Below are 25,354 nucleotides of genomic sequence, written 5' to 3'. Positions count from 1 at the left end.
CATACTCTTCTGGTGCGTGGCTGGGGGAGACAGGAAAAGAGGGGGGGGGGAAGAGATATATTCCTGGTGACAAATCAGCAAGCATAGTTTTTTACTTCTTTTTTATTGTTGTTTTTAACAAACACATTTGCAGCATTATGTAATGTCTCTATTTGCAAGTGGCAATTAGTAAGGACTTACTAGGCTAGAGAAACAGAATATTGCTTTGGATTTTAGAACTTGAAGGCCTGAGCTCTTTTTCTAACTGTGGTTCTCCCCTCACTGTCCGTGGTATGAGCCCCACAGGACCAGGGTGCTGAAGTACTTTTCCATAATAAGGAATGGTCAATGAATAAAGGAACGATGAAATAATGAAATAAATTAAGAAAACACACATTGGCAAAACGTTGCTATTAATTTAGTGATACATAGTGATGGATGAGGAATGTGTTCATCACAACAGAAATTAAATGTATTCAGTCTACAATGAGCTTCAAAAGTATGGGTCAGCCATTCTGTTGGAACCCATTGGTTACCTTATTGCCTGGACCCTCGATCAGAGACGTTTTAAGCCATTAGCATGTGTGGAGGCCACCAGGCTGGGAGCAATATGCACGGCCTGATGCTGCCGCTGTGGTGTGAGCTTCTCCATGCCCACAGCCTCCAGCCCCTGCCCACCAGCAGGCTTGCTCTACTGTGCTCTGCAGAATGCGCTTTGCCTGCAGCTGACCCAGCTCACGTAAATATCAGCATTTCTGCTTGCCCTTTAGTACCCAAACTATCTTCATTCTATAAACCAGGGAATTCTATAAATCAGGAAAACCCCGGGACAGATGGAGGCAGCCTCTGGGAAGAAGGTCTATAAAACCACAGGGAGGCAGTGATGAGAAGCAGATGGCAGCAGGGTGCCCCACCTTCTGCAAAGGAAAGAGCTCCATCCGCGGTGACAGGAGGCCTGGAAGAGACGGCAGAACCCTAAAGACTCCCGTGCTGGAAGGAGGCTTGGACGGGCTGGGATGGACACAGGCTTTCTCAAGCAGGCAGCGCTCTCCCCTGGGCACAAAGGCCTGCACTGGTTTCTCCAGAGTCTTGTACATGTTACAGCTTTCTGTTCTTCAACTTCCCCTTCAGACTAACCAACTATGCTGAGTGAAATAAGTCAGACAGAGAAAGACGAATGCCATATGATTTCACTTGAGGTGGAATCTGAAGAACAAATGAACGAACAAGCAGAACAGACACATAGACTCAAAGAACAGAGTGATGGTTGCCGGGGCAGGGGTGGGGGGTTAGGGGATGGGCGAAAGAGGTGAAGGGATTAAGAAGCACGAATTGGTGGTTACAAACAGTCACGGAGTTGCAGAGTAAGCATAGAGAATCAAGCCAATAATATTGTAATAACTATGTGTCGTGCCAGGTGGGTACTGGAAATATCAGGGAAAACGCTTTGTAAAGTACATGATTGTCTACCACTATGCCCTAGCGCTGAAACTATTACAAAGTAATAGTGGAATGCCAACTGTAATTGAAAACTAAAATTAAAAAAAAAAAAACTGTCACCTTCTCAATCTTACTCTCACCAAATATCAGATGCCCTTAACTTTTTCTTCCTCTTTCCCCATTGTTATTTATTCAATCATTTAGTATTCAGTCAATAACTATTATATGCCAGGTGCTGTATTAGTCTTTTGCACATTATCTTAGATGAGGAAGCTGAGGCTCAGAAAGTTTCAATGAGCAGTGTGTCACCTGGGGAAGAGCCAGAAAACGATTCTTTGCATGCCCCCGCTCCGCTACTCGGACACTGAGCACCTTGGCCCACACCAAGCTATGGTGTGGACAGGAAGGAGAACCTTCGGTGGGGACGGTGGTGAGAGCAGCAGTCCCTGCAAGCTGGAGGAGAGGGGTGCAAAGCCTAGATCTGCTTCTTAAATTCTACACACCTTTCCTGCCTACCCCCAGGACACAAGCTCTGGAAACAAGTGTCAAGATGTACATAAGTATCTTCACACATGGGTTTAGAAACACGTGTCCACAAACACCCTCTCCACACAGCAAGGGCCTCAAAGGCAACTTAAACATTCCATCCTGCACAGCAATCCCCTCTACAGAGGCATTGAAGAGTGTCTGGCCAGGCCGGTGTGGCTCAGTGGTTGAATGTCAACCTATGTACCAGGAAATCACAGTTCAATTCCCGATCAGGGTACATGCCCTGGGTTGTGGGCTAGATCTCCAGTGGGGGGTGTGCAGGAGGCAGCTAATCAATGATTCTCCCTCATCATTGATGTTTCTCTTCCCTCTCCCTTCCTCTCTGAAATCAATATAGATAGATAGATATAGATATAGATATAGGTATAGGTATAGGTATAGGTATAGGTATAGGTATAGGTATAGGTATAGGTATAGATAAATAGATATTTTTTAAGAGTTAGTCTAGGGTACTAAATGAAGGAAGATGTTCTGAGGAACGCTACTTAAGGAAACTGCCGCATCCCATCACTGAATCTGGCCAGCTGCTCGGATGAGAACACCCTGCTGACTTCAGTCTCCTCCAGGCTGCACTAGGTCCCTTTGTACACTTGGACATATAGGAAGAAAGTACCTTTCAGCACCAGTGAATGTAACTAATGTCTTCTATGGTTTCCAGACCATTCTACAGTGAGTTCTCCATAGGCAGCCACTACCCTCTGCAAAGCTTAGGAAGCATGAATCAGGGCTGACCAGGGACCGCTGTGTTCTATGAGCCATGCAGGCGAGGTCCCCACTTGGACTCCAAACGCTGAGCCATGTTTCACCGGCACATCTTTAGCAGAACAAATGTTGGAGCTAAAATATGCTTTCATAAAGTTTATCTTCAATGAACACCTGTGTCCTTTACTTTTGTGAAGAATTTAAGATGTCAAAAAAACATTCTGTGTTCTGCTAGGCTGGGTCCCAAGAACCCCATTCTTTGAAAAAAGGTTCTCCGTATGGTAGATGTCACTTTCCCATTGTAAATCACCAAGTGCTAGCTAATAAACGAGAGACAAACAGGTGTTTCTTCCCTCAAAGGTGCACACAGAATGATACAGAGCTTCTGTCCTCATTCATTGTACTCAGACACATAATTTACGCAGGCCTTTCAACCACCCAGTCAGGTCTGCATATATGCGGCTTGTGTGGACATATGCATAGGAGTACATTCCAGGCTTCTAACAGCTGAGAACACAGTCAGGGCTGGATGAAATCTTAGAAATAATGGCAGTCTCTCATTTTAGAGATGAGAGGAGTTTACAACATGGTGGGACTACAATTAGACTGCCTAGGTTCAAATCTGGTATGATCATTGTGTGATCTTAGGCAAGTTACTTAACCTTACTGGGTCACAGTTTGCATGGTTGTAGAATATACATAACAGTATCTATCCCATGCGGACATTTTAAGAATAAATTTATAATTGGTGTAGAGAACTTCAAAGAGTTACATAATATTAGATCTGAAATTAAGTTTGGGCTAAACCATGATTCAATACTTTGGCTTAATGACTTCCAAGCTCATTGCTTTCCTACTTGAATCATCACTTATATTGCACAATATGCAGTAAAATGACACAAAGATTGAACATCATAGAACATACAGCTGTGTTATATATGTCTATATACAGAGGTCCTTATCTCAAAACTTACGTGGCTTCCCAAATGCCATTATATTTTCCCCACTCAAATGCAGCAAAGTACAGCTGAAAAATTTAAGAGACACCTTTAGACTCTTAATGATTCCATTAGTATAGCCCTAAGATGGTTTATAAAGCTCATAAAATGCATTCTAACTGAAGTATTTACTGCAAGTTGTTTTATCGTTGATAATATTACAGATGCCCCCCATTTTCACCCTCCTTTACCCACCTCAACCCAGCCCCAACCCCCTCTCTCTGGCCTTCCCCACACTGTTGTCTATGTCCATGGATTATGCAGATATGTTCTTTGGCTAATCTCTTCACCTTCTTCCATGGTGACAAAAGTACATGAAGAAGTTTTTTTTAAGTCATATAATTAAGCTACCAGTGAATTCAATAATCATTGTTCTCATTAATATAAAATTTATATTTTTATTTTTGTTTTGTGACCCAACTGTACAGTCTAAAGGTGGTAGGGCTGAGCAGAAAGGCCCCTGAGGGGGGCAGCCATGAGTGACTGGCTCTGGCCCAATAGCCCATGAATAGATACTCCTGAAACCAAAATATTGTCTGGCAGGCAGTGCCAGCAAACCATAGCTCAAAAGGTTTGTTCACTAGCTGCTATTCAGAAGTTGGCACACCAAAGGTGATTTGAGTGTCTCAATCTGCAACGTACAAAAGTACAGGTTATTCAGAAGTTGACCATATTAGACCTGAGGGCTGGCCACAGTGACAAAGGCCTGTAATAAAATAATAAAGACCCAGAACCTAGAAGAGATGAAGTGGGGGACAGAGGAAACATGAAAAGAGCTCTAGGGCACTGATGAAAGATGCCATTTTAAGGGCCCCTTCGGCAGGAAGAATGGTCTGGGAAAGGTCCGGCTTGGGCCAAGTCTAATGGCGTGAATCTCCACATCCCAGCTGGAGAATCAGACAGGAATACAGGAACTGTGAGTTGCTAGAAACAGATGAGGACCCCAATAAAGATGGCACTGAGCTGACCCTTAAAGGCTAGTGTCCAAACAGGGGTGGCAGTCCTGGCATGGAGCCAGCGCCCAAGAAAAGTGAGGCACAAAGGAACCTGCTCACAGCACCCTGAGTGTCCCCCTTGGCCAGGACCGGGCTGGGAGGTTGAAAAGGGACGAGCTGGCGAAGAGGCTAGAGTGGAACTAGCCCATGAGGGTTTTGGTAGTGAGCAGGTGCTCCAGGGCTCAGTGGGGGCTCAGGCCCTTGAACATCCAGGAAGCCAAGCGCCTAGGGCTATCGACCCTTAAACAAAAGGTGAGCTGCAGAATTGGAGTAACCTTTCATTTCCAGGCCTCTCTTCCTCAGTGACGAGCGTTACCTACCAACACAGAACTGCAGCCCAGTAGTGTCAGAATTTGGCATGTTGTAAAGTATATATTAAAGAAGCAGGGTAAAAGGAGACACAAAGAATTACCTATAATAAGTTAACTGAGCAAAAAGGAATCCTGCTAAATTTGTGGTTTGAAATATATCAAACCATTAAATTATTTGCAAACACAGAGATGTGTTTAGGCCACCACAACAAAGCACAAAAAAACTGGTTTTCTTCAGCACCTTACTTTTGGATTGAATTTTGGTAAAAAGCTTATAAATTATGGCAGATAAACCTGAGAGAGAAGGAATCCATTTATATAAATACATTTTGTAAAATGCTTTTTCTAGTTGTCTGATAGCCCTTTTTCTAGGTCTATACCTGCCACACTGAGATGTGAACTATGAAATCCCAAGCTACAAGCCATTCCTCATTAGACTTATCTGTCCTCCTTTTTCCAATGTAGCAATTGACTTCAGAGGCAGTGTGCACAGTGGGTAAGAGTGAACACTGCTGCCAGAGCGTCTGGATTTGAAGCATGGCTCCACCACCTACTGGCTGTGCAACCCTGGGCAAGTCACTAACCTCTCTGTGCTTCAATTCCCTTCTCTATAAAAAGGAGAGAAAAGGAGTACCTCTCTCATAAGGATGCTATGAGAATTAACTCAAATAACATAAATGACAGCAACAAGAACAGTGTGTGACATAGAGAACACCCTGTAAGTGTGTGCCATAATTATGAATGACTAGAGCCCAATGCACGAAATTCGTGCAAGAGTGGGCTTTCCTTCCCCTGGCAGCCGGCACTGGCTTCCCTCTGACACCCGGGACCCAGGCTTCCCTCCTGCCCAGCTTCATCCAGAAAGACATCTGGAATGATGTCCAGTCTAATTAGCATATTACCCTTTTATTATTATTATAGATACCTTCTATTATAACAAGGTTTGTTTTTCCCTTTATTATAAATCTTGTCATTCATGTTTTTTTACGATAACATCCAGCATTGCTTTTTTGTTATAGAAAATACATTTTTTACAAACAGAAAATAGAGTTTTGTTGAATAATTGAGTGATTGAGTGAATTCCTATTTCACTAGATATCGGCACAAATGTTTTAAGGCACCAGAATCATAACAAGAAACACAGACATCTGAAGGAGACACATCTCTTTTCCCAAGCTGTTATATAATTAACACAGCAGTTCTTTGATGAGGTCTGTTTTCATTATTTACCTTTTCAGCAGGGTGTGATAATGAGCCCTGCTGACCTCATGCATCAAGTAAGATAATGTTCCCATGAGTGAAGGTGGAACCACAAACCACTAAAGACAAGGCTACTGTTATTGTTGGAAAGAAAACTGGAAACAAAACCAGAATTTCCAAAGGTGCTGGCGCTGGGATGGTCCCATTCACACAACTTGATAAAGGCAAGAGCCTGAAGCGGCCCAGGGCTGCGGCACAGTCTGGCCGGCAAACACAGCCCTCAGGACCCTTCACAGTGATCACTGGGCAGGGGCCTCGTGTGCATTCTCCCAGGTCAGCTTCACTGCAAACCCACAAGAGGCCCACTTTCCCAAGGGATTAGAGAGGGTGATGATTTGCCCCAGTTCAGAAGTCAGTGTGTGACCCAGCGAAGACCCACACCTAGGGGTCAGGACTTCAGTTTCAACTCTGCTAAAAGGTGGTTGTGTTACTTTAAACTCTTGGGGCCCTAATTTTCACACCTGAAAAAAAAATGAGGAAACTCAATAGAAAATGTTAAGACCTTTCTAGCATTAAACTTAACTCTAAACCACCCGCAGCATCAACTTCCTAATTATTTCCTACGGGACGACCATGGTATTCCTTAGTCCTGTTTCCCAGGCTGCTGCCCTCCTGCTCTGAATCCTTTTCCTTTACCTTTCCTTCAATCCAGCAGTTTCCATCATCACAAAGAATCAAAGCCCCCACCTACCCCCATGTCATTCATGAAGATCTGGTAGATCCCCCTTTATCTGTCTGCCTGCAAGTCCCTGAGTGACTAATGCCACTGTAGAGCCAAACACCAACGACCCCCACAGTGGGCAAAGCATGGCGGAGATGAGGCCAGGAGCCAAACACACAGCCCTATCCACCCACCATCCTGGAAGGCTCTCTCTCCTCTGAGACGAGCATGAAGCTTCAGGTAAGTACCCCCTCCAGGCAGACACACCCGCCCACCCACCCCACTGACTGATGGGACAGCCAGCAGTCCTTGCCTCCAGGCCACAGCCTTGGAGAATTGGAATCCAGTGTGAAAAACAATATAGCAAACTCCAAGGGATTGGCAAGACTGTCTTGGGGGGATGAGGTTTGCCCCTCTGGTAAGCTAGAGGTGTGTCCCCTTCCAATATTATCCCTGGTGGCTGTGTCAAAAACAAGTCAGCTCTCCTCTGCAGTCCACCTGCCTCACAGCGCTGTGAGCACAGCCGGCTCCCTCCCACAGTCCTGAGCACAGAGGAGACACAGCGGCCCCAAAGAGAAAGCACCCATCCCCCAACCTCAGCAGAGCAGGTTTGGGACCCTCCCTGCTGCTCTTGAGAACAGACTTAACAACCCACGCACACCACCTGCGAGAGAGGGAAACTCACAAACCCCGCTTGTTGGGAAGAAAATCATCTGGAGAAAGGTCATTCCTTTAGTCTATTCCCCATCTTACTGAACAAATGCAAATGACAGGTCTCTTTCAGGCCATCAAAGACTATGTGTGTCCTGGAAATGTGAATCATCTCTTAGCTGAGGAGTAAACCAGCATTTCTGGGACTCCACGCAAAGATGTCCCCAAAATCTCATCTCGAGTTTGAGCTACAGGTGAATTTCAATTACCCATGGTCAAGGGTGACCCCCCCCCAAAGAACTGTTTACAAAGAGATTTTGTGCTTTTTGCATCAAGATGAGCCTGGTGTTCAGAGAGTTTACTTGGTGGCAAATAATGCAGCCACCCTCGCAAGGACTACACTATGGAAGGAGTGAGGGCTGTGTGGGCTCCCTCCTGCTCTGAGCTCCCAAAACTGCAAGCTGAAGACAGATTTGACATCCCAGAAGTAACAATGCTTTTCACTTAAATATCCAAGAGATGTTAAACTTTCTCATACATTTATTTTTAATTAAAAATCCCTGCAATGCGAAACAACATGTTTCAGAAACATATCTAGATTATAAAAACTGTTCAAGTTTCTAAAGATGCAAATCTTATCATTCGAAATTTAGCTGCTGGGCAACTACCATTGCTAAGCAATTGAGTTTCTGAAAAGGGGATGTTAATGATTAAAATATGAATTCCAATCCCAGCAGCTTTGATTCTGAAGGAAGGGCAACAGGCTGTACCTGACTTCTTCACAAAAACAAGGCAGCTCATGTGGTTACAAGCAAAAAGGAACCAGAGCCGAAAGCCTCAAGAGAGGAGCTGGAAGAGAAGGACAAAGGGTATTTTTGGTTCCTATCTTTTTTAAATGCTGTATTTAATGCTGAAAATATCATGAAAAGTGCATCAGATGTTCTCCCGTTAAGTGAGAAGAGATAAAGTATGACAAGATTAAAAACTGATTTGGCAAAGTGCCCCTGGTACTGATTCCCACCGCTTTTTTATTATTTAGCTGTCCCAGATAAGGCCGCGCTACGCTGGTGAAGTGAGTCTGGAACCTAAGAGAAATAAGTTCCAGCATGAACCCGTGGTACCTGCCAAAGGGGTGGCATTTTGACAGAAAGTGTAATAAAAAATAGCCGTGGTGTTGGCTTAGGTGGGCCCGGTTTGGAGGAGGAGAACGAGGGTGGGATGCAGATCCCATTCTGCACACGTCTGGCCCCACATGACGGCAGCCTGCACTTGAGGGACAAAGCTAGGTGTGCCGAGACGGAGCGACACGTCTCTCGTGTCCCTTGAACTCTGCTGGAGAGAAGCCCAGGCTCTCCCAGACCCGAGAAGCTCATCACATGGAGCTAGACTGGCTGTTTCCCTCACAGTTCTCAGTGACTGACAATGAGAATGTGCTTAGCCACCACATGCAGTTGTTTCTCTCACGTTTGTATCAACATGTCTGAGTGGTGTGTTTAGAAAGTGCCAGAAAATACAGGAATTGACATTCAAGAACTGACCTTGAACGTACGCACCCTTCTAGTGGACTTTTTGGGAGATGAATAATTTTTGAAAGCAGTGATTCAAAACAAGACATAATTTAAATGTACTAAATACACAGCAAACAGGGCTAGCTGAAATGTACAGATACTTACCCAGAGTCTCCCGCCCTCTAGAAAGAACGATGGGAATCAAAACAATGTAAAACAAAAGCACAGTGGCCACCCATCTGCCCAGCCTACTCCTGGGCACCTGACCATCGAGGCAGCTACCTGCTGTTCCTCAAAACACCAACTCCATTCAAACCCAAGCCCTCGGCACTTGCTGGGCCCTCTGCCCAGAACTCTCTCGCTCCCTTTTCCTTAGAAAGGCTTTCCCTGATCATCCAGTCAATAGGAGTTATTCCCCATCACTCTCTTCTTCCCCACTGTATTTTCGACAAGACTTGATTGCTATCTGAAAACACAGGATATGTTTGTCTGTTTCTTTATTCTCTGTCTCCCTGGTCAACTTGTAAACACCCTGAGTGCAGGGGCTGTCTCTGCCTTGGATCCCCACTACGGTACCTGATACAGAGCACGTGTTCAGTAACTGTGTTAAAGGAATAAATCTAAGAGTGGACCTCATGTCATGGACCCATAAATAAACCATGACCACCCGGCTGGCCTGGCCCAGTGGTTGAGCATGGACCTATGAACCAGGAGGTCACAGTTCGATTCCCGGTCAGGGCACATGCCCGGGTTGTGGGCTCAGTCCCCAGTATGGGGCATGCAGGAGGCAGCCGATCAATGATTCTCTCATCATTGATATTTCTCTCTCTCTCTCTCTCTCTCTCTCTCTCTCTCTCTCTCTCTCTCTCTCAATCTCTCTCTCTCTCTCTCAATCTCTCTCTCTCTCTCTCTCCCTCTCCCTCTCCCTCTCCCTCTCTGAAATAAATGAAAATATTTTTTTAAAATAAAAATAAACCATGTCCATTTCTTCATCATCCTTAAGCTAAAAGTAAGGCTTCCTACTGGTCAAAGTGTTTTTAGAAACTATATGAGGGGGGAAAAAAGAGAAAGAAAGATCTGCTTCCATATGCATGTCATCAATCATGATCAACCTGTAAAAATACATTTGAACACACTGGGTTTGTTCCCGTCATGGGCCCCCATCATAAATCCTCTTTCACCATGTCTCCTTCCCTGATACCCCATCTAAGAGTCTTCTCTGCTCACCTGTGAACTGGGCTCCATAAGCAAAGGGGCTTTTATCTACTGCCAGCAACTCTGAGCTCCACACCGAGCACCGAGTACAGAGTCCCAGCTTCCTTGGGGCGGGGGGCGGGGGGACGAGGGGAGCAGCCCTACTCTCACCCCTCTGCACTTTGACCCAAGCCCCGATGCCAGCTGCCGGAAATGGAAATTTCTTAGGGCCTCCAGGATCTTAGAAGGACATGGGGAGTACATGAAACACCCTCCTGGCACTTTTTTACGTGGAGAAATAAAACCACCAAGTCTCGGATGCTCCCCCCTCGTTTTGTTCCACGCTGAAAGGTGGGTTAATTGTACAAACATCTGTAAGACAAGGGCATGCTGTCCCGAAGAAGCCAAAGCCTGTCAGCCAAGTAAACAATGCAGTTTTTTATTAAAGAACGTGTTTCTCAGTTTTGTAAGTCATTTTACTATATAGTCCCAGTGCCTAGCCCAGTGCCTGGCATAAAATTCAATATAATCAATAGAGAACCAATGCTGATTGGCTCTCTAAGCCCCGAAATGTTCTTTACATCGAGCAAGACAATAAGAGGAAGAGTAACGGAAAAGACTTAGAATCTAACCTGTTTTGCAACATGTATGTTTGTATTACATTTCTGCCCTATTGTAAGATCTAGCAAAAACTGCCTCCGGGGAATAAAATGGGAGGTCCTCGGAGGTGTGTGAGTGTGCGGTGTGTGTGTGTACACAAGTCATCCGGAGAAGAACTGAAGGCTCGAGCAAACCAAAGGACGGATTTCAACTCAAACTGGCCCAGAGACATCCAAGAGAAATACACTCGGGGCGCCCCCACCACGCACCAGGCAGCAATGCTCCATCCAATGACAGAGCCCACGTGGCCTGTAGCCCGCTCCGGGAGGGAAGGGGATGGATCCCAGGGCAAGACATGTAAGTAGGAAATGGGGGGGGAGGTCCCCCTAGAAGGAAAACAGAGGCTTACAGGGAAGGACTCCATGAAGGAGGAGGGGACTCTGTTTCTGAAGAGGTAGAGACAGAGCCAACCTCTAGACAGGAAAGAAAGGGCAGGAGTGGGCTGTCCCCAGGACAGGATCCTCTGTGAAGAATTAACTTGCTTTTCTCTCAAGTTCTGTAAATCGCCTTATTTGATGTATTAAGTGTCCATTTGAGGAGTGTCCTCCTATCCTGTGGTCCTGCTGGCTCTGAGCCTCCAGCAAAGCGGGCACCCACTGTCCTGTGCTGCGGGTTCAGACGGCAAGGAGAGCCGGCTCAGCGCCTGCAGGAACACACCCGCCACAGCCTGGTTTTCAGGGAAGGGCAGCCCCGGCCTGGGGGGCTCAGAGCGAAGCAGAGCAAGAAGGGAGGTGCTGGGGCTGAGGCAGCGTCAGTGTTCACCGAGGAAGACAAGCTGTGAAATGGCTGCTTTCCCCAGAAGCTTTCTGTCAGGCGGGGAGGCGGGCATTTGCTGTACATACAGAGCCGCGGGCCACAGACTGCTGCTCCCACCTCCTCATCCAGCCCTGATTACAGTTGGACATGCAGGTTCGTATCCACCATTTCCACCATGATGTCCCGAAGCACCTCAAAATCAACACGCCCAAGACTAAACTCGAGGTCTTCCCCACAATACCCCCTCTTCCTCCTGCATTACCTGGCTCAGGAGATCACCCACCTGTCCTCCAGGGGCCTCGGCCGGACACCTCAGAGTCAGCTTTGACTTTTCTTCTCCCTCACACTCTACTTCCAGTTCATCATCGTTCAACAGAGCCTATCTCTGCGTCGCCTCTCAGTGCACATCCCTTCTGACCACAGCCGCTGCCACCGTCTGGGTCCCCCCCCCACCTGGTCCGTCTCCACCGCCACCTCCCATCCCCCTGCAACCGCTAAGCTCTGGCTGGACAGAGCCACCGCCCAGGCTCGCCCCACTCATCTCGCGGCTGTTGGGCCTGCTGCCCAGTCTTCCCGGGATTCTGCCCCACCCAACCTACTCCTTCATTCAACCAAGTCCTATTTCTGACCTCTGTTTAGAAGTCACTGCTTATGGAAAGCCCTTTCCTAATGGCCCTGATGTAGTGCAGGTGCCTCTGCTGTGGACCCTGTGCGGTGCCCTAGAAATGGTCACCGGAGAGACAATCGTCTACTCCCTCGTCTGGGTCACCTCTCAGGCTCCACACGCCCCGGGAGCTCCCCTCCTCCAGCACTCGGCACATACGAGAAGCTCCACAAACACTGCAGATGAAGTCGATAAACGTGGTCTCCACCCAGGGGCACAGCCTCATCCCCAGCGGTCACACAGCAGTCATGTTTAGGTGCAGTGTTTCACATGAATGAAGCAAGGTGATGCCACTTAACTCGTTAACTTTTAGTTCCTCTGCTGGGAGGCTCTAATATTTTGATAACCTCCTTGGGCGATCATTTTCTTTTTAAGGAAGGTACACAAAGTCTGTCACCCACCACACACCCACACACAAAGATGTGAACGTCAATCCCAACTTGGTTTTGGTCATTCTTACTCCCTCTCCCAAAACCCCAAGCTGAGCGAATCCCACAAAGTTGTCTGTCATCTCACAGCCACCTGAACTACACGCCGGATAAGAAGCACATATGGCTTGTAAAACAATGCAATCTCTGGCAAGAAAATAGCATTCCATCAGCTCAACTTATGCAACGTATTATCTGCAGGTTATTCCACTTTGCAGGAAGAGCTAAATTTATGATATACATATCTCAACTCTTTTGTGTTTTGTTTTGTTTTAAGCAGCACAACCCTCTTTCCACTCCCTGAGTGCTGACAGGTGTTCATAAATCTCCCCACACTTCTGGCTTTGAGCATCAGGGAATAAGTTCTTTATGCTCAAATGAAGAGAGTGTGCCTTTGAGATAAACAGACACACACAAAAAAGCCGGTAAGCCTTGCCCAGGAACACCAAGGGGGGAGGAGAAGGGGACTAAAAAAACACGCCCCGGAGCTGAGCATAATCTACGACCAAGCACAGACTTCCCTCTGCCTGGTCCCCCTGCCTCCCCTCTTTCTGGGACACTGCGGCTTGAAACCTTCAAAGGCTCTTTATTCACCTCCACATCAATGCCAACCCTCGCGCCGACAACCCACCCGCCTCCACAAACTCCTGGCCACAGAGTCACTCGGGCCTGCATGGTTTCTGCCTTAATCTCCCTCCTCTTCTGCCTGGAACCTCCCTGGGCACCAGCTCAGCTCAGTCTTCCTAAGCCGCCCAGGAGCCTGCCTCCTAGGAATCCCCAGAGCGCTTCATCAGTGCATTGCATAGCACTCAGAACTCTCTGCTTCGTGTTGTAGCTACTCTGTCCACACGGGTTAGTTATCTCTTCTAATAAAACAGGACACTCGTCTAGGGGAAAAGATGAACAACATAGACTGAAGAACAAGAACAGCATCGATCAGACTGTCAGACCTCAGAGGGAAGGTAGAGGAGGGTGGGGATAAGGGAGATAGATCAACCAAAGAACTTGTGTGCTTGCATATGAGCCTAACCAGTGATCACGGACAACAGGGGGGTGGGGGCATGCGTGTGGAGGGGTTTGGGATGGGAATGGGGGGAGGGGGGGTTTGAGGACAAATATGTGATACCTTAATCAATAAAGTAATTAAAAAAACAAACAAAAATATATATTAAAAAAAAATCCTACACCAATTTCCTCTGGGGAAATTACAAACTATTAAGTAATATTATATTTTTTAAATATTAGAAGTAGTAGTATTAATAATAAAGTAATTTTAAGTATCTGTACTTAAATGTAGTTATGCTAAATATTTTGCAAAGTTAGGCTCTTTTATGCTTATTGAACTTTCAGTTTGTAATCCCTCATTCTCTTAACTTTCCAAAATATAACATACAGAATAATCTCCCTAAACTTCTATTACGGTAATATTACTTCCACTTTTCCTGAGTTTAACAAATGTGTGCTAACAGCAAAATAGACATTAGACATTAAAATAGTGAATAGTAAAAAAAAAATCAGGACACTGAGGTTAGGAGAGACGCCACATTACAGTATTTTCCGGCGTATAAGACGACTTTTTAACCCAGGAAAATCTTCTATACGCCCAGTCGTCTTATACGCCAGAAAATACGGTAATCTTCATTGCTCCTCCATCCTTGGCCAAGAGTAAGTGGTTAACAACAAAGAGACAACAAATACACAATCACAACTAAAGGCGCTTCAGTGAAGCCCGGAAGACAAGGTATTCACCTGTGGTGTCATTGGGGATCAAGAACTTTACAGATTTAAAAAACCAAACCAAAAGCAAAGTCTGATGAGTTTCTTTTTTGTTTGTTTTTCAAAAGTGAAAATGTATTCTTTCCCTTTCTTAGCCTTTTCCCCCTAATTACAGTTGACATTCAATATTATGTTATACTAGAGGCCCGGTGCATGACATTCATGCACTAGGGGAGGGGGGGCGTCCCTCAGCCTCACCTGTGCCCTCTCGCAGTCTGGGACCCCTTGGGGGATGTCCGCCTGCTGGCTTAGGCCCACTCCTTAGCGCTGCCTCGGAGGCGGGAGAGGCTCCCGCCACCGCCACTGCGCTCGCCAGCCTTGAGCCCGGCTTCTGGCTGAGCGGCACTCCCCCTGTGGGAGCACACTGACCACCAGGGGCAGCTTCTGTGTTGAGCGTCTGCCCCCTGGTGGTCAATGCGCATCATAGCAACTGGTCGTTCCACCATTTGGTCAATTTGTATATTAGCCTTTTATTATACAGGATTGGTCTCAGGAGTACAGCATAGTGGTCAGACACTTATATAATTTACAAAGTGATCCCTCCAATAATTCTAGTACCCACCTGGCACCAAACATAGTTATTATAGTATTACTATTATATTCCCTATGCTGTACTTTCTATCCCTGTGACTATTACTACCAATTTGTACTTCTCAATCCACAGAGATTCACCTTTTCCACCCAGCCCCCAGCCCCACTCCCCTCTGGTAACCATCAGTTTGTTCTCTGTATCTATGAGTCTGTTTCTGTTTTGTTTATTCATTTACTTTGTCCTTTAGATTCCAATATAAGCGAAGTCATATGGTATTTGTCCTTCTCCGTCTGACTTATTTCACTTAGCATCATACTCTCTAGGTCAGTGGTTCTCAACCTTTCTAATGCCGCGACCCTTTAATACAGTTCCTCATGTTGTGGTGACCCCCAACCATAAAATGATTTTCGTTGCTACTTCATAACTGTAATTTTGCTACTGTTAATGAATCGTAATTTTGCTACTGTTAATGTACCACGACCCACAGGTTGAGAACCGTTGCTGTAGAGCCTAAGACCATCGGAAAACACAGATATTTACATTACGATTAAAGGGTCGCGGCATTAGAAAGGTTAAGAACCACTGCTCTAGGTCCATCCATCGGCACCATATCCGCAAATGGGAATATTTCATTCTTTTTATGGCTGAGAAATATTCCATTGCAACACCATATTTATATAGTGGGTAATTTTGTTTATAAACCTTAAATTTAAAAAATAACAAACTTTAACTGCAGTCAATGTTCACTTGTATGTGCATGAAGAGTTGGTTCAAGGCAGTTTGCTGAGACCTCATTAACCCTCACGACCATCCCTGAGGGAGGTGGTGCCTACCTGAGAGGAGTCGCTCCTTTAGTCGGGAATCGGCCATGGGTACAGCGATCACATAAGTACATGCTGATCGTCCACACTAGTACATTTTTGAGCACTGAGAAGGGCTCTCGGTTATCTAAACATCATTATTAGGTTTGCTAGCTCTTGTGTAACGGTTTGAAATTTACACAGTACTTTCCATATGCTTTTTAAAAAGAGGGCTCCGTATCCCCACCTAGGAAAGTGGGTGTTCGTTCATACGTTTCTCATCTTACAGATGAGGCTGGTTTCAGAGAAATAAAACGTTGGTGAAGGTGCTTGCGGGTCCGCCACTCCAGTGTGTCCTCGCCACTTGGGTCATGTTCCAAGAGAACAGCTTCTTGAGGGAACAGACAACAGTGTGGGCAAGTGACGGGGGACGAGGGGCTCAATCCCAAGGCAGAGAGCGCAGGACAGGCCTGGGGGACCACAAGGGAGAGAACGAACGGCAACAAGGGTGAATTTTCCAGTGTTGGTTTTTCCTCGGCTTAGTCAAATATCTCACGCCAACACATCAATATTTAACATTAGAACATCGTTTTGACCAAATAGCTGCTCCCCCACCACAAAAACAACAGGTAAAGTTCAAAGCTGGATAAAGAAACAGCGGACTGTGCACTAGGTCCTGTTCTATGACTTCCCACAGCACAGACCCAGAGAAGGGCAGGGCAGAGACAGAATTACCCGTCAAACCCACCCATAACCTCCTGCCCCCATACGGCCGTCAGGTCCCAGCACCTCAACCACCAAAACAGTGCCAGCTGCATGCACACGCAGCTACACGGCTAGGTGTCACTTGCAATGCGTGTCCCTGCCGCACACCCCTCTGGGAATGTGCCACACACACACGAAATAAAAACTGAAGGTGGCGACAGCGGGCAGAGGCCTGGGCCCGGCTGGAGAACTCTCACCCGGGACAAGCTGTCTCTGAGTCCTGCCTCCACGACAAGGACTCCAGGACACTCACGCCACAGCTCCCAGGTCTTTCCAGCAGCCATGCCATGAAGGGAAACCGGTGGCCCTGTCCAGCACTATCACCTAGGCCCGCTCTTTCGCTATCACAGGTGTATGGAGTTGTGATCATGACTCCAATTTCACAGGCAAACAAAACAAAACCTGAGGTCTAGATTAACTTCCCAGGTTGCAGGACTTGGATCAACCCATGCCTGTCTATGAGCCCGAGTCCACCCTCTCCTATCCCCGCTGCGTCCCCGGCACAGACAAGTGGCCCCGTGCAGGGGGCGGGGAGAGCGCGGTCTGCATTCTCTAGAGCGGGACCGCAACCCTCCTGCTCCAGATCCAGGAGAGCCTCGTGGTGCTCAGCTGCCGCCCAGTGTCCAAGCCCTGAATGGAGCGCCGCGAGGCAGGAACAAACCAGAAGCAGGAGATCCTCTTCCATCTAGAATATCAGCCATCATAGCCAAGTAACTGAAATATTTCTGTCATTCACTGTATGTTTTTTAAAGGCGGGGGGGGGCGGGGAGACTTTGTGAGAAACAAGGTCTGCACTGAAAACATACCCGCTAGACCTAGTGGTCGGCAAACCGCGGCTCGCGAGCCACATGCGGCTCTTCGGCCCCTTGAGTGTGGCTCTTCCACAAAATACCACGTGCGGGTGCACACGTACAGTGCGATTGAAACTTCGTGGCCCATGCGCAGAAGTCGGTTTTTGGCTCTCAAAAGAAATTTCAATCGTTGTACTGTTGATATTTGGCTCTATTGACTAATGAGTTTGCCGACCACGGCGCTAGACCGTTCAACGATGCGTGCTGCCCCAGGCCGCACACAGCGCAGCCCAGGGAGAATCGGGTGCTCCAGGGCTCCCGCGCCCCAATCCCAAACACCCGACAGACCGTCACAGAGACGAGCCACACTCCCGTGTGGTCTAACGGAGCCCAGAATTAGAGAAGGTAAAGAGGGCTGCAAGTCCGTATACTGGAAACCACTGTTGGCACGCAGGCTATGAATTTATCCTTTTTATGTCAAGAAAATGTCCTTACAAGCTAAGACCTCTTAAATATACAACCGCAACATGCATTTCTCCGTGAATGTGACCGCCTCCCCGAGCGCAGCATTGGGACCACAGGTCTCTGTGGCCACTGAGACGCTGGAAGGGAAATGCTTCCTCACGGAGGCTGGGGAGTCCACTCATTTGTGCTGACTCCTGAGGCCGCAGGTTCTAATCCCAGCTACTCACCTTACCAGGGGCGTAACCTTGACTTAACTTCGTGCCTCAGTTTCCTCATCTGTCAAAGGGGCTTTATAACAGCACCTATTTTACAGAATTGCTTTGAGGTTTATGTGAGATTATAAGTGCTTCTATATAGAAAGTTGCTTAGAACAGTGGTCACCAACCGGTGGTCCGCGGACCACTGGTGGTCCTTGAGGTCCAAAAGGTTGGCGACTGCGGTCTTAGAACATTGCTTGGCACACAGTGAGACTCAATAACTATCAGGTACTCTCTCTCCATACCCTCGCCCTGAGAAGGTAGGAATAAGGCACCATACGCCTTATTCTCGGGATACTTAGTCAAGACTAGACAACAGCGGGAAGGAATCAGTGAAGATCAGCGGGATGTTTAATAAAAGAAAAAGGAGCTGACAGCTTCAGTGGCAAAGACATCTCACAGTAGGAGTGGTGGGCAGGGTGGGCAGGGCCAGTGCCGTTCATGCCCTTCAGCCTTGGAAATGGCACTCCCCGGCACAAGCATCCGCCTAGGGACAGGCTAGCAGAGGGCTGTGGCCACGAAGTGATCCAGGGTGGGAAGATGCAGGCAACACCTGGAGCCAGGCACGCAGAGCGGCTAGAAGTCCAAGCACAAGCTAGGAAATGGAAACTGAGTCCCAGGAGACTCAGATGCCAGAAGCTGGCATGAGGCAGAAGTGAGGAAAGAAGAAACTCAAATAATATTACACAAGGAGACGCAAGAAAATCATATGTGATCTAGAAATTATGACGGCATACTTCCGAAAGGGCAAGGAGATCATTCTAAAAGCAGAATGACCTCACAACTGGGGAGGCTGTGAAAAGATAGACACGTAAAAGTCTGCATTTACCAAGTCAGAGCAGACACCACGCTCTGACAAATGCTTAATATGCAAGTTTAGCTTAGAGTTTCAATTTCCTCTCTCTCTCTCTCTCTCTCTCTCTCTCTCTCTCTCTCTCTCTCTCTCCCCCAGTTGTCCCTCTCGCCCTGCACTGGATTCTGAAGGAAGTAGCCCGTTCTTCTCTGCTCTCCCACGTGCTTGAAGGAAGCTGAGGCAGCACAGAGGGAGACGGCGGCATGCAGCTCCATCACAGACAGACCTGGGTCTCCACTCTGGCGCGGGGGCCACTAGTCGCTGTGGCCTCGAGCAGGCCCTCCCGGGGCCTGTGCTGTCCCGTCCGATACACCTGGGAGAACCTGCACAGCTTCCCGCACTGTCGCATATGTGCAAAGTCCTGGCAGAGAACACAATTCCTCTTTATTCCTTATGTCAGCTCTGTGAAACACCAATGCTGAAATCAGTGTTAGCATAATTCCAAAAGGGCAAGGAAAGCACCCTTCATTTTCTGAAATTTTATCACAAAAGGAAAAAAAATAGGCTTAGAGGGTAAGACCAGCCTGGTTTCTCCTCTCACTCTGATGAAACCCTGAGCCGCACTGCCTTCAGGTGTGAGGACCACGCACTGTCATCCTGCCTCTGGGACCAAAAGGAAGCTGCCTTGCCCGCCCTGGAAGTAAATGCCACAGCCAGCTGAAAGGGGAAAGTGCCCATGTTACCACGTTCACTGTTGCTGGTGAAGTTTTTGTAATGGAGCCATACAGCATTCACCCGGAGGTTCCGGTGTTTACTTTGGCGTATCTTTTCTCGGGTTTCGTATTTGCACCGTGTCCTGAAATAAGTAGCTGCAGCCCTGGGACTCCACCGTGGGCTCCCAGAGGCAAACACCCATGACCTCATGACGGCACCGTGCACTGCCCTCGGGGCCCCTGGGGAAGAAGCCATCACCCAGGGCCATCTCCGAGGACAGGCAGGTAGAGTGATGGAATGTGGAGGCAGAAACCCTATCGATGGAATATAAATGGATGGAGCGGTCCCTGAGCAGAAGAGTCCTCAGCCTCCCTGGACCATGTTCCCCACTCCACGACCGCTGTGGTCACCTGCTCTGCACCAGCTAACAGCGGAGCTCATGATGGCATCTAGACTGAAGAACCAGGGAGAGGCATCTGCTTTCAGTCCAGGATGAGGAGTCCAGACTCTTTGTAGGAAGCAGGAAGAAACCCCAGAAAGTTTGGGGGCAAGAGAAGGTATTTACGGCAGACGGAGCGAGGGGAGAGAATGAAGGCAGGAAGGCAGAGTGCCTCACTGCATTCTTTCCAGCTGCGGCGCTTTCCATCTGTCCGGGAGGAGACCCGTCAATGTGCTCAGGAAACGCAGCCCTGTGAGGAGACCAGGCTCCAGCGGGGACACCTGCACTGCGACCGGAGGCGGCAGCACGTGCTACGGGGAGCTGTCCCTCCGTGGTTTTCTTTCTAAAAAGCCTTCAAGGTCTTGTCACTTGGGAAATGCTGCCAACTATCTGCCTATCTGCCAACTATTTCGTTGCCGTCTCATACTAAACTCTGTAAGGTTCTGCAGTGAAGAACCCGATTTAAATGTCTTCTTCCCGAATTTGGCCATAAATTGCGCCCCCCCCCCCAATCCCTTTTATTGAGAAACAGCGTTCACTATCTCCTCCTGGCAACTGTGCAGAGTGTGGGCTGAGGTCATCCACGGATCAGCACATGGGCGCGACCTTGAAGGGATGAGTAATAAGCTGAAGGTCTGGGTGGTGGGAAGGGGGTGACCCAGGATCCTCCGGGGCCTTTCAGAGCCCTGGGAACAGTGCGGCTCCAGTCACGCCTCCAGTTAAGGCCACATCCCCCTCTCCCCCAAAAGGGTCCCAGCACTCCTGCCAGTGTGAACGAATTCCGGGAGAAAAACAGGCACCCCAACAATTCAATTTAAGCAGTGCTTCCTTTTTGTTCATTAATAGCTAAGTAAACCTGGTCACCGTCATCTATAAAATAGCTCTCTTTCAGATACCTAAAAACTTATTAAATCAACTCCTACCCTTCTCCTTTATGAGTGAAGGGTAGGAGTTAATTTATTAAACAACTAGGTCTGATTATTCTTTTATCAAGAAAGACTTGCAAATCCTATAGGAATTTAATTCATTTACCTAGTTATCCAAGTTTAAATGTTTTTTCAAACATCGAATGAAATGATTCAGAGAACCTAAGAAAATACTGCAAAACCTTTACAGCAGGGGTCCTCAAACTTTTTGAACAGGGGGCCAGTTCACTGTCCCTCAGACCGTTGGAGGGCCGGACTATAGTTTAAAAAAAAAACTATGAACAAATTCCTATGCACACTGCACATATCTTATTTTGAAGTAAAAAAACAAAACGGCAAAAACACCCGCATGTGGCCCGCGGGCCGTAGTTTGAGGACGCCTGCTTTACAGTATCTAAGAGTGACATTGGGGGTGGGGAGGAGGCAGGATCTCAAACCAGCATCTTCTTTAGGATGTACATAGTGATAACTCGGCAGGGTGCTCTCCACACCACCAAGAGCACAGTAAACCTCGGACGAAATCTCCACCACCATTAGGACGCCTCAGCGGAGGCCTGACTGGCATGTCCTGGAAGGATGCCCATTTCTATTCGCCCAGAGGCACTGGGGGGTTGTTTCTACAAGAGTCTGATCGTGCTGGAGTCTGTCTGTCCATCATTGCCTCCGTGAACTACAGCCACGCAGAAAAACTGCCTGGACGAACAAAAACAGTAAACTGAGGCTGCTTGAGCTTTCCTTCGCCCCCGATGAAATACCAGCATTGTCGTCCTGACGGCGGGTCCCAGGTAGCCTACAGCAGCGTGCTGCAAAGCTCCACAGGCGTGAATTAGCTCACGACACCTCGCAGGGCAGCAGGGCAGCTCCACCTCCCAGCGAATGGCAGGGACGGGCCCCAGCAACGGCGAACGGGCAACTGGAAGATACTGAGCCCAGCGCAGTCTCAGAAGCCAGGACCAACCAATCCCTTTGGAAATTCAACCATAAACCTTAATATAAAGTTCACATCTTTGGACTTAATAATTATGTGTCTAGTAGTTTATCCTAAGGAAATAACCCAATATTCAGAAGAGTTTTTTGCATAAAGTGTTCATCAAAGCATTATTTATAAGGGGAAAAGCTGTCAAAAACTCCAATATCCAACAATAAAAGCACAATTTTAAAATTCAAGTACATGTGCATAAAAGAATATCATAAAGCAATTTTAAATCATACTTAAAAGAAAATGCTCATCATGTAATGTTAAACAGGGAATGATCCGGTTATAAAATTGAATACATATTATGAGCACAGTCCTGTGAGAAAAATTTTGCACAGGAAATAATATTGAAAGGACGCAAGCCAAAATGTTAATGGAAATGGCAATATTCTGCATGGGTAATTATTTTTCTTTTTTAGACTTTTATATGCATTCCAAATTTTCTTACAATAAGCAGGTATTACTTATAAAGGGGGAAAATTTAAATTTTTGTTACAAAATAGTATCTAAATGGTTAAGATCATTTCTAAATTACATGCACTGAGAAAATTTAAAACAACATATAAATTTCTTTATGCAACATTTAGCCTAAGAAAATCATAATTGGGAAGTTGAATTTGAAATATGTATCCATGTGGGTATATCTACATTCACACAGGAAACAAGACATAAGAGGAGACTCGAACCACACGGGTGGGCCAGCGGTGTCATGGGGAGCGGGGCCTTGCAAGCTCCCACCACCCGCCATGGGAATGTCATGCACTGCAAAGAGGCACCGGGCTTGCCAGGCAAACACAGCTGCACCCAGGTCTCCCAGCCTTCCCTCCCAGCCAGGCGGCAGCCCCCAAGTCCTTATTAAAGAGGAATCTCGAACACCTTCCACAAACAAAACACAAATTGACATATTTTTCAAGGGGAGGTATGGTTAACTGTACAGTAACTTTTGTTTTGCCCTAAAACAAAAGCCAAGGAAAAATGCCTTAACCCCTTCACCATTTAAGGTATCTGAAGCAAGGCTCCTTTCCATGAGCCTAGAGAATCAGCAAACTCAGTCTATCTTCAATTCCAAAAACTAAGACGTTAGCATCTTTAGTTGCCCTGGGATAAGAAAAGACTATACTCCACGAACATATGAAAAGCAAACCAACTAAGAGGGTGGGCACCAGCCTCCTACTGACCTCCATCGAAGACCACAGTTTTAGCTAGCCGCTTGGGCAGGGACAGAGGGGCAGCTCTTGCATCCTACCCCTTAAGTAACTTTTACCGACTGTGGGCAAAGAAAGATGAGAAGAGGAGGCAACGAATAAAAATGATGAGCTGAGTCCACCGGGACCCACCTCCAGAGAAGGCCGGGTACTTACAACTCCCTTATTTTACTACTGGTTACTTCCCAGAGATATTGGGAAGCTAAACCATTGTCCCACAGGTGCTATCGGTACTGTGTCCAGCTCTGAGAACTAACACTCAACACAGCTTCCTTAAGAATGGGTAGATCAGTTAATTCAATCATCCCTCTTACAGGAATGGGACACGTCAGTTCCTTTTCTCAAGAACTGACTCTCCCAACCCATCCCTCACCTCTAAACACCACTCTCTGTGCAGTGCTGGCTCTCAGTGCTTCCCAGACTTCCATGTGCACTGAGCACCTGGGGATCTTGTTAGGATGCAGGTCCTGAATTAGCAGGGCTGGGTGATGCAGAGACCAAGTCAATCCCAGTCTCTGGGGGGTGAGACCCAGGCAGTGTGGCAAGGCTCCCCAGGTGACCCCTATGGGCAACTGAGGTCGCACACATGCTAGAAGATTTGGAAGGGCCACCAGCTCCATCTGACTCCTGGGTACTCTGAGTGTGGCCCGTGCTGCCTGCACCAGCAACACCAACACACTAACACTGGCATCAGAGCTGTTGGAAAGACTGACAGAGGTAACACAGGTAGAGCATGCAGTAAGTTCTCTAAAATATTAGCCATCGTTATTATTTCGCTACTAGTCGTAGTATGATTACTATTCAGGTAGGCTGATGTACCCAAGGAGGCCAAATTCATAAGGCAACAAGAGTTCTCAGTAAAACTATGAGTTAAAAGGAAGATAAGAACATGTGAGCAGGGAAGTAGCCTCAAGAGGGTGGTTGAACTAACCTTGCAGTGAGGGTGCTTCCTCTATATATGAGTGTGTAGGGAGGTGACCACAGCCGGGGCAGTAATAGTCATAATAGCCAGCTGCCATTCATGTGGGCCTTAAATAATGTGCCAGGTACTATCCTAACTACCGAGAGTTCTCCAGGCAGAACCTAGGGGTTTGTTTCCCTTACTCAGAGTCTATGGTCCCAAGGCCCAGACTCAGGTGAGTATGGGATCCTGGCGGGGGGGAGGATTCCTTTCCCTCAGGGCAAAGGAGCTGCAGAGCCCCCCAAAGAGTGGTGAGGGACACGATGTCTAAGTATGAGCCATGACGGAAAAGTGCCAGGCTCAGAAGAGTGAAGAGACTGACCCAGGAGCCCACCTCTGGGCTAGTCTGCATTTTGCACCATGTGCCACTCTTCCTCAGGTTCTCTGTCCCGTCCTCTCCTCCTTCTCTTTTCTTGCTCCCTCTTCCTCCCAGAACTGCTTCTAGGAGCTTCTTTCCATGCATCTCCTAGATGCCTCTCCTCCCAGCTATGTCCTGGAAAATGGGGAGGAGAGTTTGAGGGGCGGTGTTTTTCATAGAGGTGTTTTGTGTTGCGGCCCTGCATGTCACCTCTGTCCAGGGGAGGGGCTGATAGTCCATGAAGGAGCAGCTCATGTGACTGAGATAACTGAGGTGTAGCCATGAAGGGGAGACCGAGGGCATGGTTTTGAGCCTGCCAGGCTGGACATCTGAAGATAGTTCCAGAGAACTCAATTTTGTGCGCTCTTTGGAATCTACATTTAAATAGCTGTTTCGCTCATGTTTCACTGGGCCATGACCACGCTAGGCTATGACTTCCCGAGCCTCCAGGATCAAGGCCCCCATCTTACAGAGGCAGATGCTGAGAGATCTCACTGCAAGGTTAGTTCAGCAGGGTTGCCACCCCACCACCATCTGCACACGAATAAATCTGAGGAAGATAACTAAGGATGGGGAGGAAGACGTTACTCATCGGCAATAACTTCATTCACTCGAAGAGTCTTCCCAGTTCTGTAAAGAAAACCAGGTCCCTATACATTCCTCTGCAACGGACAGATGTCCTTTAGAGAAATGTGACCTGCAAGGTAGTGTATGTGCTCTGTTACTCAACAAGAGCAGACGCGTAAAATGTCAAATGCTTTTTCTAAATTCCTATTTAGAGAGAAGGAAAATATGCTATTATTTTGTCAAAATCAGTCACCTTGGCAGCCTGAGCCCCTT

General features: G+C 47.3%; 1 protein-coding gene across 1 annotated transcript in view; it reads right to left on the bottom strand.

The window, feature by feature from the left end:
* LDLRAD4 (low density lipoprotein receptor class A domain containing 4) overlaps nucleotides 1-25,354 on the bottom strand; it is a 329,032-nt gene that overhangs the window by 178,303 nt on the left and 125,375 nt on the right. The gene's annotated exons all lie outside the window — the stretch shown is intronic.

Source organism: Eptesicus fuscus, chromosome 12 (genome assembly GCF_027574615.1).
Source record: "Eptesicus fuscus isolate TK198812 chromosome 12, DD_ASM_mEF_20220401, whole genome shotgun sequence".
In the NCBI taxonomy this organism is placed as follows: Eukaryota; Metazoa; Chordata; class Mammalia; order Chiroptera; family Vespertilionidae; genus Eptesicus; species Eptesicus fuscus.
The sequence above is the reverse complement of the archived record's forward strand: the minus strand, read 5'-3'. Positions and strand labels throughout refer to the sequence as shown.